Genomic DNA, 17,039 nt, shown 5'->3' on the forward strand with positions numbered 1-17,039 from the left:
CAATGGCCTTTCCGCTGGAGAACACCCACGTACATACATGTCAACGATGACTCGATGTCCCTCCCCAACCAGTGGAGCAACTGTAAAAGGTCCCCGCACCCCACTACTGCAGTCCGCCATGCTCATGGCCCAAGATCCACAACGCGGTAAAGCAATAAAGACATCCCCGTCTGTCACCGCTGTTAAATTAGCACCACGCTCTAACCAACTGAGCTAACCAGCCAGAATTGTGTCACCTGTGCTAATCAAAGGCCCAACTTAGGAGGCCAAAGCCCTCCATCTCTGCAGTAAATCCTGTGTATTCCTGGGGCCTGTATTAATGACCTCATCACTGACCTTTCCCAAATCACGATGCTTACCACCTTATCATAGTGCCCTCTCTCCTGAATAGAGCTCACTATGCCCTACTCATCGGCCCATCTCAAGCTCTAGCCCTTATACCTCTAGAAAATTTTCAAATATATAGCTATCCAGACAAGTGGTCTTCAACCACAGGCCTAACTTCTTTTCTCCTCCTGCTTAAAGCAGTGGTTCTCAACTTTAGCAGCAAAATGAAGAGCTTTAAAAAATACTGATGCCCAGTTTCCACTCCCAGAGATTCTGATTGAATTGGTCTAGGGTGAAGCCTGGGCATTAGGACTTTCTAAAGCTCCCTAGCTGAGTCTACTGTGGAGGCAAGGTGAAGAATCTGTCTTAAGGCTCTCTGAATACGGATGCATCCATGCTACACAGAACATCCACATTTTGGTGAGGAGATGGCACGCGTAAATGTGGTGGGAGGCTCAAGGCAGAAACTATTTGTTGATCATACACTACATATCAAGTTCTACGCTAGTAACTCATGCAGTCTTTTCAACTGTACCTCATTTCCTCTTTACAGTCATCCTATGAGGTAGGCACTATTGTCCTTATTTGACATACAGGGAAACCGAGGCCCAGAGAGGGCACACAGAGTGACTGGTATGCTCAAGGGTCAAACCCTTTCTGTGACACCATCCTGAAGAGGTCACGCCTCTTACAGCTGGATGACCCTGTAACGGAGCGCCGCAGGGCGCAGCCCTTAGCCCTCCGCCGTTGCTGCCCACCCTCACCCCGCACCCCGTTACCAGGCAACGGTTACCGGGAGATCATTAACGCCGGGGGTTGGAGCCTCAGCGAGAGGTCTTGCTCAGCCATTGGTCGGCACCACAGACGGCCCCACTCAGCCATTGGTCGGCGCTGCCGTGGGCCCCGCCCCCAAGCGAGCAACTGTCAAGGAGCCACCGTTTGAGGGGCGTTTTGAAGCCCACGGTCGGCGGAGCGGTGGCCGTCCACTTGGAGAGTGAGGTAAGAGGCCGATCCCAGCCTTCTCCCTGGGGCCCTCCAGCTCACCCGGCCTCGGGCTGGCAGACGAGCTGGGGGGCCCAGGGAACAGGCTGGGGGTGTGCCCTGCAGGGCTCCAGAGCCTCGCCAGGACCGCCCACGGGCCGGGCCCAGGCCCTGAGGCTGCGGTGACCCTCTCCCCCATCCCCGCCTCTGCGACCGAATGGCAGCGGCAGTCTGCATGGGACACAGTCCGGGGGACCTGGCCCCCAGTGTTTACGTGACCTGAGGAGCCTGAGGGCCAGCTGGGCCCTGGGCGCCTGGCTGCCTCAGCGATGACAGCCGGGCAGGGTCTGGGGACCTGGCCCGGAGGGAGCCACCGTCTGAGATCTGCCTCTTCAGCCTGGGCACTGGTGGGAGGAGCCAGACTGGGTGCTGGACTGACGCTCCGAGGTTAGGGTGACCGCCCCCCTTCTCTCCACCAGGCCTGGACCTCGGAGGGCGAAAGTCGTGCCTTGGGACCTTCCCCTTTTCTTGTCAGAACAGAGAGTAACATTTGTTTTGGTGGAGATTTACAGGAACATCGTGACTTGACCATGACCTGACCACAAGGGCAAAGGCTCTGACACCAAGAAGTGTGCACCAACTAACCACGCCCCTCCCTCGCCTTTCCTATAAAAGGGCTTTGCTGATTGCTTTCAGGGAGTTTGGGGTTTTTTAAGGTGTGAGCCACCCATCTCCTTGCATGGCCCTGCAATAAACCTTTCTGTGTTCCAGACTCCAGCATTTTGGTATTGTGTGGCCTCACTGTGCGTCGGGCACACAGGATTTGCGTTTCGGTAACAATCCCACTCCCCCCAAAAACAGGCGCCAGCGCAGAAACCCTAGTCTATTGCATCCATGGATCCTTTTTTTTTTTTTCCTGGAACATTTTCCCATGAACTCCACACATACAGCCCAGTTACTAGGCTATACTTTAGGCTGCCAAAATGAGGCGAAGTGCTCCAGGCAGAACTTCTTGATAGGGGACTACTAGGTCTGGGCCTTTATTAAAGTACTTCCACTCTATTGACCAATACCTGGATCCTTCTCCCTCACTGCTAACTTAAACCCTGCGGCTTTCTATACGGAGTTTTTCTTACAGATGAAGCTATATTGCTTACCTACAAGCCATTCCTTTGCTGGTCTACTAAAACCATGTATTCCACCGTTCCTCTGCCTTGTACTACAGACAGTACACAGAGCATCAAAATATACTGGCTAAGCTGCATACGACTGCTGCTAACATCAAGATGGGGCTCTCGGGGCCTCCCTGGTGGCGCAGTGGTTGAGAGTCCACCTGCCGATGCAGGGGACACGGGTTCGTGCCCCGGTCCGGGAAGATCCCACATGCCGCGGAGCGGCTGAGCCCGTGAGCCATGGCCACTGAGCCTGCGCGTCCGGAGCCTGTGCTCCGCAACGGGAGAGGCCACAACCGTGAGAGGCCCACGTACCGCAAAAAAAAAAAAAAAAAAAGATGGGGCTCTCTTACCTAGTGACCTGGGAGGCTAGCAGCGACAAGTCGGTACTTTTGTTGCGCGCCAGTGTCTTGGTAGCTCAATTCCACCACTTCACTCCATGCAATCCACATTGCATTCCGCCTGAGGTATGCTTCGAGGGGCCAGGGGACCCACTGGGAGAGGACACTGTGGGTGGTACCTTTCAGGCGCTGCAGGGCAAACTCCAGTGCTTGCGCAGGTGTCCCACATACCCTGAGAGAGAAAGAGGTCAGATGGGTCAGTTCTCTGAAAACACTTGCAGAATTCTTGACTCCCGTTACCTTAACTGTCCTTCCTCATCCCAACCTCAGCCCCTGCTCACGACTCTGGCTTTTAGAATCCTCCTTGTTCCACTCACTTAGGGACTCCCCTATTTCCACCTCACCCACGAGGAACTAGATGTGGAGCATTTCTGCCTTTCTGTTTACAAACACGCACAGGGTCGCACTATTTGAAGGAAGACGTGCTCTACTGCCCAGAGTTCTGTTTTCCTAGTTTCCCCTCTCCACTGTGCTGCATGGCTACTGCCTTCATGCACCGCTTCAATTTTCCCACCTTCTCCCTCCCACTGCACTACCTTATTTACATTCACATCTTCTCTTGGTCTCCAGAAAAAAAAATACAAAGAAAACATAAGGTTTTCTTTCTTGGCCCCTCAGATTTGTTCCTCTATTTCGCTCCCAGGGTTATCTTTCCAAACACAGAAAGCTCACCACTCTGGTTTAAAGCCTGGACGGCTCTCCCACGCCCACGCCTTTACTACTCGATTCGCTGAAACCTCCTCACAGAGTTCACGGCCGAAACAGAGCAACGGAAAGGAGTGACGACCGTATAAGCGTGTGGAGTTGTGACTGCAAAATCTCGAAGAATGTAGTGTTGTGTGCTCGAATCCATCGCGTCCACGTGAATTAACCTCCGACCTTTCTCGAGGGTCAAATTTGGTTGACTATTACCAGCCAAAACGTTTCTAAACGTTTTCGCGCTAAAAATGATCAGTCAAGCGCATGAGCAAACGCCCGGAGGGTGAGGGGGCGTCCGCTGTTCGCGCAGGCAGATCTCGCGATGTTTGGGCCAGCCCGGGGAGTAGTAATGTTTTTGGGGTGCTTTGAGGCCTATTTACGCCCCCACCTCTCCTCCAGCCCCGATGGATTAATGCTGTCGTCAAATAAAAAAAATCAAGACTCCGCGGCGAGAACAAACGAGGCTAGAAGTAGGCGACACGCCAGCGGCAGGTCTCCGGGGCCGAGGAAGGGCTTTTCTCTACGAGGCCCCGAAGGCCGCACAAGTTCTTCAGAAACAAAAGCCAGAAGTCTGTAAAAAATGGAAAAAAAGCCAACCAGTTTATCACCTTAGAATGCGGTGTGGGGATTTTTGTTGTTGTTTTTCCACTTTTCACTGTAGGAAAAATCCCATTGGCTGACAACACACCAAGTTTCCCCCTTCTGCTGCTACTGCGCCTGCGCGGGGCTTTGTTTACTACCTCGGGCGGCCGCTGGGTACCCACTTCAGAGTCCGGAGTCTAAGGTCTTGGTGTGTAGTTCATGATTAAAGTCGCGTTTTCAGCTGGGAACACGGGTGGGAGGTTAATAACAGGACAGGTTAAGTGTAAACCTGAAACCAGTGAAAATACGAGCCGTAATGAAAACACGAGCCGTAATGAAAACCAATCTTGATCACATAGAAATCGTTGCCTTTTCAGATCTGTCATGGAAGAGCTTCATTATGAACGTAATGAAGGTGATAGCACCACTCTAACCATAACTAAGAAGTGGTAAGCAGCAACAGTACTAAACCCAAAAGCGAAGGTCGTATTCAGGTACCTGTTAAAAATATGGACTCCTGTAATGGAAAATATGCAAATAATACTAACCCTAAGCCTATCTTGCTCAAATTTCGAGCAATACCTGCATCGTTAAGAATGACTATTGAAAAAAAAAAAAAAGACTCGAATCAGAGTCAAAAAGGGAGCCATGCAAATTTTGAAACTAAAAACAGATGACTCTAGAAGCAATAGCCAGAAAAAGCACAAACCAACAAGCAAATTTTCGAAAATGGTTTTAAGTTCCCTTCAGAATCAGTTTCAGGTGGCTTAGAAGACTATGATACTTACAAAATGAGAAGATCTGGTGAAACTTTGTGTTATAGATATGACTGGATCTGTTTGAAAACAAAGAAAACGCAGGCAAGCTGATTTTTTAAAACTATCTTTATGGAAGAATTTCCAGTGATGCGTTTTAATGTGCTCAAAACAGCCTTAAGTAACTGGTAGATTCAGCTAAACCTAGATGTTTATCTTCGAGTTGGATAATAGCATAGATGTTAACAATTGGGAAATTTTGTTGGACTCTGTTAGGTTTTAAATGATGGATTTGAAGATTTTAATTTGTAATAGAAGAAACTTTCTACAAAAGGAAGGTGAAATTTTTAGGTAGCATGAAATTAAGTAGAGGAAAAGTATGGACATGTGTGCAGATGGGGCCAGATTTTGAAGGCTCTGGACACCTCCAGCATGGTTCACAGAGCCTTCACCTTAAAAAATCAGCCCCTGGGTTTTTCTTATTATGTTCGATATGATAGTAAAATTTAGTAAATGTAGCAATTTGGATACTTACCCTTTAAGGCAACAATTTGTACCAAAGTCACAAGGAACTTTAAAATCCTGCTCCGTTATCTAGAGGTACGCTCATTTGGTTGAAGTAAGGTGATAGCCAGTTTTCTAAGCCAGGACTGAATTGACATTTTCTTCCTGAAGGAAAAGAGACGTAGATAAGCTGAATTGATTCTTTGTTCGCCTATTAAGGTGATTAAGACTGACTCATAAACACTGCTTACTTTGTCAAGGCAATCAACAACTGTAAAAGAAACTGAATGCTTTTATTGCACATGATGAGATGGTTCTAATGGAAATAGAGAACAGGAATTGGATAAAGAGTTGATATGGAACTATGAATCCTTTGAGACTACTGGTTCATTTACATGTGATGAAAATGTTAGTGTAAGACTGGTAAGTGGTCAAATAAAACTTCGTCTTTGTTCACTGAAAAAAAAAATCCTTTGATGAGTAAAAGAAACTCACTACTGAATTGGTTATCCATTCAGTCTGTCATACGACTCAGGAAATAGACTTCCAGAATTTCCACAATCAGTAATTACCCTGACGTTGTAAAGCAGTGAAAAAAACTGCTACCATATGTGTCCACATATTTATGTAAACCTGGGTTCTTGAATTATTGTGACCCCAAGATAAGAAATTGCTGATCAGTGAATCTTGTATGCATTCCCAATCACCCAAAATTGGTTGAATCAACACAATATAATCTTACTTATTAACTGAGTGATAGAACTTTTTTCAAGATAGATAATTTTAAACATTTTTTGAAGTATTAAACATGTGATAGCCAAATTGCAGTGTTTGTGCATGAATCCTTAATGATAAACAAGGGACTTCAAGAAAACTGTGCTCCTGCTTCTAGCTCTGCTCTCTTGCAAGTGTTGGGAGTAATTCCAGCACTCTTGTCACACCTGAAGAAAGAATGTTCCAGTCAGTTGGAAGGGAATCATTAGCAAGGGGGTGGGGGCATATGGGAGAAGAAAGGGTGACTTTGATTGTGAATATTAAGCAATGCCCATTAAGGACATATCTGCTGAAGCACTCTTCCTGCTGTTAGGGAACTCCTCTCCCGCCTCCCTCCTACCCCCATCTTTGCCTGGCTGGCTTCTTCATTGCATTTACATCTCTGTAAGGAAAGATGCCTTTCTGTTCTGCCATCTTCAACATACCAGAGTCTTCTGTCATAGTCACAGAATGGCTGCCACAGCACCAAAAATCATGTTCTCATGTGAAATGTTCAAACAGAAAGGCAGGGATAGAGGGAGAAGAAAAAGAAAAATGCTTTCTCTTTGTGGCCTCCCTTCTTATCAGGGTGAAAAATCTTTCCCATATGATTTAACAGACTTCCCTTCACATTTCATTGCTCAGAACCTTGTCACATGACTACCTCTAGCTGGGAGGAAGGTAGGAAAATACGTACAGAAGAAACAAGTAGTTTTTTAAAAGTGGTGCACTAAAAATAATAGGACTTATAGAAGACAGAAGCTTAGGAGCACAACACTGAAAGCCTATGCAGTTTTGTTACCCTAGGACCATAAAAGTTACTAGGCTAATAAAAAAATACTAACACAATTAAACCTCCACTGGCATTTGTACTCAACATTACAGTCATCTTTTAGAGCTATGCTGTCCAATATGGTAGCCACTAGCCAAGTGTGGCTCTTGAGCATTTCAATGTACCAATCCAAATTGAGATGTGATGTAAATGTAAAATACACAGCAGATTTCAAAGACTTAGTATGAAAAAATAATGGAAATATCTCATTAATAGTTTTTATATTGAAATATTTCACCTGTTTCTTTTTACTTTTTAAAAATATAGCTATTAGAAAGCTTAAAATTGCATGTTTCTTGTATTTCTTTTCCCAGACCGGGGCACGAACCCGTGTCCCCTGCATCGGCAGGCGGACTCTCAACCACTGTGCCACCAGGGAAGCCCTGTTTCTCATATTTCTATCAGACAATGCTGCTTTAGAACCTTTAAACCTGGGACATGTGCTTTCTCCTTGGACATATAGGTCCTTGAGGGCATTTGATTCCAATTGAAAGCAGTTTTGTCAAAATTAAAAATCTGATCTAGTATCTCGTGCCCTTGGATTGGAAGAATTAATATTGTTAGAATGGCCATACTACCTAAAGCCATCTACAGATTTAATGTGATCCCTATCAAGTTACCCATGACATTGTTCACAGAACTAGAACAAATAATCCTAAAACTTACATGGAACCATAAAAGATGCAGAATTGCTAAAGCAATCCTGAGGAAAAAGAAAAAATCTTGAAGCATAACCCTCCCAGATTTCAGGCACTACTACAAAGCTACAGTAATCAAAAAGTATAGTATTGGCACAAAAACAGACATACAGATCAATGAAACAGAATACAGAGGCCAGAAATAAACCCACACACCTATGGTCAATTAATCTTTGCCAAGGAGGCAAGAATATACAAAGGAGAAAAGACAGTCTCTTCAGCAAGTGGTGCTGGGAAAGCTGGACAGCCACATGTAAATCAGTGAAGTTAGAACACACCCTCACACCATACACAAAAATAAACTCAAAATGACTTAAAGACTTAAATATAAGACATGATACCATAAAACTCCTAGAAGAGAACATAGGCAAAACATTCTCTGACATAAATCGTACTAATGTTTTCTTAGGTCAGTCTTCCAAGGCAATAGAAATAAAAGCAAAATAAACAAATGGAACCTATTCAAACTTACAAGCTTTTGCACAGCAAAGGAAACCATAACAAAACGGAAGGACAACCTACGGACTGGGAGAAAATATTTGCAAATGATGCTACCGACAAGGGCTTAATTTCCAAAATATAAAAACAGTTCATACAACTCAATAACAAAAAACCAAACAGCCCAATCAAGAAATGGTCAGAAGACCTAAATAGACATTTCACCAAAGAAGACATAAAGATGGCCAATAGGCACATGAAAAGATGTTCAACATCGCTAATTATTAGAGAAATGCAAATCAAAACTACAATGAGGTACCACCTCACAGCAGTTCAGAATGGCCCTCATTAAAAAGTCTACAAATAACACATGTTGGAGAGGGTGTGGAGAAAAGGGAACTATCTTACACTGTTGCTGGAAATGTAAATTGGTGCGGCCACTGTGGAAAACAGTATGGAGGTTCCTTAAAAAACTAAAAATAGAGTTGCTATATGATCCAGCAATCCCACTCCTGGGCATATACCCAGACAAATCTATAATTCAAAAAGATACATGCACCCAAATGTTCATAGCAGCACTACTCACAATAACCAAGACATGGAAACAACCTAAATGTCCATTGACAGATGAATGGATAAAGAAGATGTGGTATGTATATATATATATGTATATATTTATATGTATATAAAATGGAATATTACTCAGCCATAAAAAAGAATGAAATAATGACATTTTCAGCAGCATGGATGGACCTAGAGATTATCACACTAAGTGAAGTAAATCAGAAAGAGAAAGACAAGTACCATATGATATCACTTATATGTGGAATCTAAAATATGACAAAAATTAACTTATTTACAAAACAGAAACAGACAGACATATAAAATAAACTTATGATTACCAAAGGGGAAAGGGGGTGGGGGAGGGATAAAGTAGGAGTTTGGGATTAGCAGATACAAGCTACTGTATATAAAATAGATAAACAAGGGCCTACTGTATGACACAGGGAACTATATTCAATATCCTGTAATAAACCATAATGGAAAAGAATATGTATATCTATCTACAACTGAATCACTTTGCTGTACACCAGAAACTAACACTTCGTTGTAAATCAACTATACTTCAATTTTTTAAAAATCCACTAGAATTACCATAATGACAGTCTCTCTTTAAAAACAAAAAACTAAGCTAATGAAAAAGAAGAGTCTGATCCAGTATTTAGCCTTATTGATCAATCAGTCCCCCAACCCCCAACCCCACACACAGGACAAAACAGTTTCGAACCTTCGTTTACACTGTGTAGCTTTACCACATAACAATGTAATAAAAATCTTAAAGGTTTTTTTTTTTTTTTTTGCGGTACATGGGCCTCTCACTGTTGTGGCCTCTCCTGTTGGGGAGCACAGGGTCCGGACGCGCAGGCTCAGTGGCCATGGCTCACGGGAGCAGCCGCTCCGCGGCATGCGGGATCCTGTCGGACCGGGGCACGAACCCGTGTCACCTGCATCGGCAGGCGGACCCTCAACCACTGCACCACCAGGGAAGCCCTCTTAAAGGTTTTTGAAGCCACAAACAAGCCTCTATTTGTACTAAAGGAAGGCATTCCTGAAGAATTTCCTGCTTTTTTTCTTAAAGTGTTTATATTGCTAAGGTTTTGTATTTAATTGTAAGAAGACCTGCCCCTGATCACTTCAAAATGTAAGTGTGCTGGGAAAAATAATGAAAGAACCAATGTGATTTCTGAATTATGTTGACATTATTTCCCCTTGTATCAGTTGCATATGAGCTAAAAATGACTATATCTGGCATACAGAGCTCGTATTGTGGGAGATAGGACTGCCAGTAGGCAAAAGGGAGAGAGAATTCCAATCCTATATTTTCAGAGGGATGGTATACATTTATGAGCTATCTCGGACAGTGTCAGTGAACAATAACAGGGAAATAAGATGATTCTTCTCATTACCAAGTTTACGTTTAGTAAATTTTCCCATTTAATTAATGCAGTTCTCTGCCTCTCTCAACTTAACTCCATTGAATTCTCAAGACCCTTTCAAAAGCAACCTCTGAAGCCTTCCCTCTAGAAACTTCAGAGCACTTTGCTTGTACCATCTTTTTAAAGCACATATATTTGGCCATACATTAATGTTATTGTCTCTTTGTTTAACTTTTATATCTAGAATAAAGCTCCTGCCATGGAAGATGGTAATTGTATCTTACTTTTCAAATTTTCTCTAGTGATTGGCCTTATGGTTCATACAAATGAGACACACTTAAGTATTTGTCGAATTTAATTGTACTGTATCTATCCTAAAATGACTTATTTAATACATCTACTTTTTATTTAATAGAATATTTCTAAAATTTAAAGTATGAGAGAACCCTCTGCATATTAGAAAATCAAACCAAACATATTAGAGTATGTACTGGTGGATTTTTTTTTTAATATTTTAAGTGATTAAGACTGAATCCACAGTTAACATAGACCTATGATAAATCTGGATCCACATATTGATGACATGTTTTAAAAGATTGGTATTTTAGAGCTTCCCTGGTGGCGCAGTGGTTGAGAGTCCGCCTGCCGATGCAGGCGGACGTGGGTTCGTGCCCCGGTCCAGGAGGATCCCACGTGCCGCGGAGCGGCTGCGCCCGTGGGCCATGGCCGCTGGGCCTGCGCGTCCGGAGCCTGTTGCTTCGCGGCGTGAAAGGCCCGCGTGCTGCAAAAAGAAAAAAAAAAAAAAGATTGGTATTTTAGATCTCCCTCCTTCTCCCTTTTCTCCGGGCCTTTCCCCTTTTCTCTTCTACTTTAAACTCCTTATGTTTTATTTAATTATCTGTCTTGATAATCGCTCAAATCAAGAAATCAGTAAGTAATGTCTAACTTTTAAGTCTAAAACATCATAACCACATTTAAAGTCCTGAGAAGCCAGCATGAAGCAATGGTCATGATGAATGTGGTAATTATTAACCCTGTCCATCTAATTACACCATTGTACATCCCAGTCATCAGGGCACTCAAGAATGATGATATGATTCTGTTCTCATCTTTTCACTTGGGTATACAGTATACTGACACAAATTTCATGTTGACTGATAAACTGGACTTGACTAGAAGGGCTCTTTTAGAATGACTTACCAGCAAAAAAGGATCTACCATTTACGCAATCAGTATACAGTTTCCCTAAATTTTCTCACTTTGTTTCCATTCTTGTATGATGCCTTTCCCACTGAGGTGGGAACCCCTCAAATACAGAGACCTTGTCTTATTTGTCTCTTGCTTATTTGTATCTATAACTCCAGCTCTCACCTAATGCCTGACACATAGGTAATCAATAGATACATAATGAGTGAATGAAGTACAGCTTTGATCAAACAATCATATGTTCCATGTGAGCTTGGTTGTGATTAAATGTTGCTTATTTTGGTTATGGAGCATTATCTATGGGTGGCGGTTGGCTAAGTTCTTTTGGTTGTAAGGAACAGTCTCATTTGTTCCCTTGAGTAGTGTGTGAATGTGTGTTCACATGTGTGACGGGAATCTTAGCCATACTGCCAAATCCTTAGAACATGGAAACCCAAACTACAGGGCCTTGAAAGAGTCACATGTAAACAGGAATTATAAGTTCATTTGGAATGTTGAGAGCTCTAGACATCTTTGCCATGGAAGTCCATGGCCTATGAGTCCAGCACATAGTGACTCTATGTCCCTACATGTCTTCTCTCTGCATCAGTCTATGCTCTTTTCACTGTGACCTTCTGGTTTTTACTATACTTCCCAGTTCTAATTCTTGAGTGAGAGTATACGATTTGAGTAGCTAATAACCATCTTCCTTTTGGGCAGAGGTGTCTGTGCCAGGCCCCATCATAAAACACAGTTTTTGGTCAGGAGCCCATGCCATGGCCCATGCTAGGGGTGGGGCATTTGCTCTTGGAAGGAGCTGTAGATTTGATGGATTCCATGACTGCCATATCGAGGACCTAACAGAATTCACTAGGGGATATCTCTTTGAGCTTCACTGCAACTGTGTATATTTGCCAGTAATATCTATTAGGTGCTACCTACTCTGTATTTATTTTGTTTAGAGGTTGGAAATTGGCCTCACTGGAGGATACAGAAAAGGTTAAAGACTGTAGATTTATATCTGAAATCAAAGTGAATATGTCACGAAGGCAGTGGAATGTGTCCGTGTGTGTTTGGGGGATGGAGGGGTATCTTTCTGAAGAGCTGAGTTTAGGGGAAAAGCATCAGGCTTAGGTTATCTTTGCACCTAATTGTGATGACCATAGGCAAATCACCTTTTATCTTTATTTCTACTTCCTCACTTGTTAAGGGTTATAACACTTACCTCGACTGCACAGACAATTATTAAAACACTCTGCTACAGTAAAATACATAAATGTTAAATTCAGATTATTATGTGAATAATGTATGAAAATGATCTGAAAATGTTTAATAGGTAGCGTCTATGCAGATTTAAAGTTCAGTGAAATTTGGTGGGGATTAAAACTCTTGTGTATGCATTCAGAAAAGTAGACCATAAGTATGGTTGTGGTTTGGAATATTTGCCGGATTGGGGCCAACAGTTCTGGCCTTGTGCTGCCCTCCTGTGCTGTTTAAACAGCTCAGCAGGTCGATTACATTCTTGCTTCATGAATGCTCCGCGGGGGAATTCTATCTTATTACTTACCCTCTTCTGTCCTCATGTGGCCACAGAGGGCCTAACTATTCTGGATGTTTCTGTTTCTTTGGTAAAGGAAGAGATGGAAAAACTACTCTGAAACATTCTAGGTCAGAAAATCAAATCCCAAGTTAAGGCAAAAGGCAACAAATTTCAAATTGCATTAGACACGTTGTATAATTGGTCCGCTGATACAGGAAGATCTTAAGCAGATTATTGAGGTTCGGAGAAGAATACCATTATGACAACGTCAGGAAAGGCTTTTTGTCAAGAATAAATAGAAATGCTACTCAATGTCCTTTTATTATGCTAAGAATTTACAATAAAGCCTTACACTCTTGATTTTCTATTTCTTAGCTGGGTGAAATATGAAACTCACAAGCAAAGCTCATTCTGTGCTAATTCTCTTAGCATCGTCTCCAAAAGGGATTCCTTTCAAAGAGCTTTAAGGTAATTTGTCAACATGACAATTCTTAGGAAAGTCAAGAAGAGATATTGAAGGAACCATAGAAGGTGACAGCATACAATGAAACAAGTTAAGGTAGTGAATGGGTGGCACCTTCTTCCCGTGCTTACTTCCTCATCTGCCAGTACACAGACCCCACCCCAGGCCTGCTTCCAGACTGGCTCCCTGATATTAGAACCTAGCCACCCTCTGCTTAGACAAGGTTTATGTGTGCATATTTTGTTCATGTGGGTTTACAGCATGTATGTACATGACTTTCCTTTCAGTCCACTCCAGTCAGGCTTTCATATCCTCTACTTGGCCAATACTACTCTTATCAAGATCACCAATGACCTTCATGGCCAAATCCAATGGTCAGTTTTCAGACCTCATCTTACTTGACTTAGCAGCAGCATTTGAACCATCTGATCTCTTCTTGTCCTTGAAATATTTTCTCTTACTTGGCCTCTGAGTCACCTCTCCTTGGCTCTCCTTTACTCCATCAGCAGCGCCTTTATATTCTCCTTTGTCTAGAGCCTTTCCATCTTTTTGATTTCTAAAAGTTGTAATACTCAGGCCTCTTCCCTGTCTAAACTCATTCCCTTTGTGATCTTATCTAGTCCCATGGCTTTAATATCATCTAAATGCTGAAAATTTACAAATTTGTATCTCCAGCACAAACCTCTCTCCCCTAAGAGAGACTCATATATACAACTGCTCACTCAGCAACTCCACTTGGATGTCCATGGATATCTCAAGCTTAACACATTCAAAGCAAAATTTGTTCCTCCCTCAGTCAACCCCATTTCAGTAAATGGCTAAACCTTCTTCAGTTGCTTAGGTGAAAAAGCCTTGGAATCACTACGGACTCCTCTCTCCCATACACACATTCCATTTCCAATCCTTCAGCAAATCTATTAATAACTCTACCCCTTTTTCTACGTACATTGCTACCACCCTGGTCTGAACCAGTATGACCTCTTTCTGGATTACTGCAATGGTCTGCTAACTGGTCTCCCTGCTTCTCTCTTGCTTTTCTGAAGTACTTCCCACTCTGGCAAGTGACCAAAGTTAGCTGACCAAAACTCTCTGCTCAAAGGTGGCTTACCTCATTTGGGATAAAATCAAACGTCTTTATCATGTCTTATATAATATACATGATCCGGGCCTCTACTTTCTCTCTGATCTCATCTCCTACTCCCAGTCCCTACATACTGTGTCTGGCTTACTAGTTCCCTTATTACTCGTTAGCCACCCTAGGCACATTCCTCAGGGCTCTTGGATTTGCTATTCCCTCTGCCTGGAACACAGAAAATGACATAGTCCAATGCCCTCATTTCATTCAGGTCTCTATTCAAATGTCAGTTAATCAAAGAGTCCTTCCTTGTTAATACAGCATCTGCCTTCATTACTCTCATAAGCCTCAACTACACTAGTTTTTTTCTTTTAGCACCAATAACAACATGACATACTATGCTTATTTATTTGTGTCTTGTCTGCCTTCCACACTTGAGTGTAAACTCCATTCCATAAAGCAGGACTTTGGCTATCTTTTTTTTCTGCTGTGTCCCCAGAGTGTCTGACATCTGCTAAGAGCTCATTAAAAATTTAGTGAATGAAGGAATGAACAAATATTCATGTGAACAGTTATTCAGAGTGTGGTCAGGAGCAAAAAATGAGCACTTTCCAGTTATTTTTTTTTAGGTATAAGTTTGCATAAACTGAAGACTGAGATAATTGAGGGAGGTTTTCTCCTTTGTATCTTCTCAATGACTGTAGTTGAAAATGGTGAGTTGGTGGTGAATATGTTTTTTTGTTCCAAATTCCATATTCTACTCACAGAGGTGTCCACTTATGTTTCAGTCATGGAAATTAAAGTCATGGATCCAGGGTTTGCCATTTATTTCACATTCTTATGAAACCAGCAGTACTGTATTTGCTTACTACATTTTACTTGAAAATGAAGATTTTTCTCTAATTAAAATTGCCTGATGCATTTTTTCTTTAAAGTCTGACCCCACTGGATCAGTTTCAAACCCTTTCTGAGTCCAGGTTCTTTCGAAGATGCTATTTTTCTTTTTAGGAACTTGAATCTCATTTTCCCCAGAACCTTCTTTTTATGAATAGTGCACTGTAGGTAATTTAAACCAATGAGCCTCAGTGATAAAATTTACAAACCCACCAAGTCATTACATCTTCAAGAGTCATCACAGTGGACTCTGGACTCAGCTTCGGAAGAGCAGGCATACTGGTCCTAGCTTTGGAGCACTCAGCCTTCTCTATCTCAGGACCTCATCTGCAAGAGGGGATAATAGCGTTCTTCTCGAAACGGTGGTCTTATGAGGGTCCAACGTGATGACACCAGAGAAGCTGCTTTCAAGTATGTAAAGTATTGTGTTAATCAGGGATGTCTTGCGTTCTAATAGAAACCAGTAACAAACTAGCTTGGAGCAAAATGAGAGGAGTTGTTTTACAAACACAGGCTGTCCCACAGAACTGAAATCCAGGGAGTTGGACCTCCTGAGCTGCAGGATCCAGAAACTGGGGAGTTTGGGGGTGCTGTTATCTGTCTTTCTAAAACCCGTGGTCTCTCTTCTCTGCCCCTCTTTGAATGTCCCTTTCTTTCTTCTGACGCTGCAGGCGATCTTAATCTGCATCTCCATCACACATGTGCCGAAGACAGCTTTCTTAAAACTGCTCTTTGAATTCCAAATCTACATTACCTTATTAATCTCTAATTTACAGTTTACTAATTGAAGTTTCTGAGACCTGGTTTCAAATTTTCAGGAGAGAGAATTTGGTTGGCCAAATGCGGGTCAGATAGATACAGCCTCTCCCCTCCTCTGGTCACCTTCAGAAAGAGAATCGGGGGAGTTCCCTGGTGGCCTAGTGGTTAGGATTCTGGGCTTTCACTGCCGTGGCCCGGGTTCAATCCCTGGTCTGAGAACTGAGATCCTGCAAGCCACGTGGCTTGGCAAAAAAAAAAAAAATCTAGAGAATGGGAACAATGGGATATAATCTCTCAGCAGAAGAGCCTAAGGGAGCAGACTTTCTGAGAAGGGAGGGTGGGACAATGAAGAAACAATGAGTGTTACACAGCTCAAATGTGGTGAAGAATATTGAGAAAACCACACACATCCTTATTTCCACACTTTTGAAAGCTTTAATCTACTCAGGATCTGCTCTGGCCATATGATTACTGGCACATTTGTAAATATGGGCAGGTCTCAGAGAGTCCCGCCAACCATAGCATCCTTTCACATTATGTGTCAGATTCATGTCTCCAATATTGTCTCAGTTGCCCTCTTAAGGAACATAACCTCTTATACTTTTTTTCCTCAGGGATCCAGTTAATTTCAATGCACATACTGTCTGCATCAAATCAAATTCTTAATCTTCCCTATTCCCTATCTCCCAAACGTTTCCCTCTGTATTAGCTCGGATTGACTATAAAATGTTATAACAAATGGACCTCCAAAATATCACAGTTTAACAAAATAGAAATTCATTTTTTCTCTTGGGTCAGATCAGGGACTCAGGTTGATGGTGGCCCTATCACCTTCAACATGTGGCTTCCAAGGTTACAGTAATATTCACCTTTACAGCCCATGGGAGGGGGAAGAGAGAAGCAGAAGGGAAGGAGTCATGTGATAGGTTTTATGCACTAGGCCTGAAAGACACATATCACTTTGGCTTACATTCTGTTGGAAAACACCTAGCACCAGGCCACATCCAACGGTAAAGGAGGCTGGGAAATTTAGAGTAGCTGCGC

The 17,039-nt window shown here is 42.8% G+C and overlaps 1 protein-coding gene across 3 annotated transcripts in view; it reads right to left on the minus strand.

Moving 5' to 3' along the window:
- The window catches only part of GPR19 (G protein-coupled receptor 19), a 31,267-nt gene extending 26,967 nt beyond the window's left edge, over window positions 1-4,300 (minus strand). Inside the window, exons 1-2 of one of the 3 annotated variants that reach the window (XR_016394871.1) lie at window positions 3,554-4,181; window positions 2,834-3,053 (exon numbers count right to left, since the gene is read on the minus strand). The gene's annotated coding sequence lies outside the window, so the exon portion shown is untranslated. Of the gene's footprint in view, window positions 1-2,833; window positions 3,054-3,553 lie in introns of all 3 variants that reach the window. The other 2 variants (XM_022577622.3, XM_022577623.3) reach the window with 2 other exon arrangements.
- Window positions 4,301-17,039: the final 12,739 nt, after the last annotated feature.

Source organism: Delphinapterus leucas, chromosome 11, assembly GCF_059928025.1.
Source record: "Delphinapterus leucas isolate spDelLeu-1000000601 "Yukka" chromosome 11, BTC_Dleu_Yukka2, whole genome shotgun sequence".
In the NCBI taxonomy this organism is placed as follows: domain Eukaryota; kingdom Metazoa; phylum Chordata; class Mammalia; order Artiodactyla; family Monodontidae; genus Delphinapterus; species Delphinapterus leucas.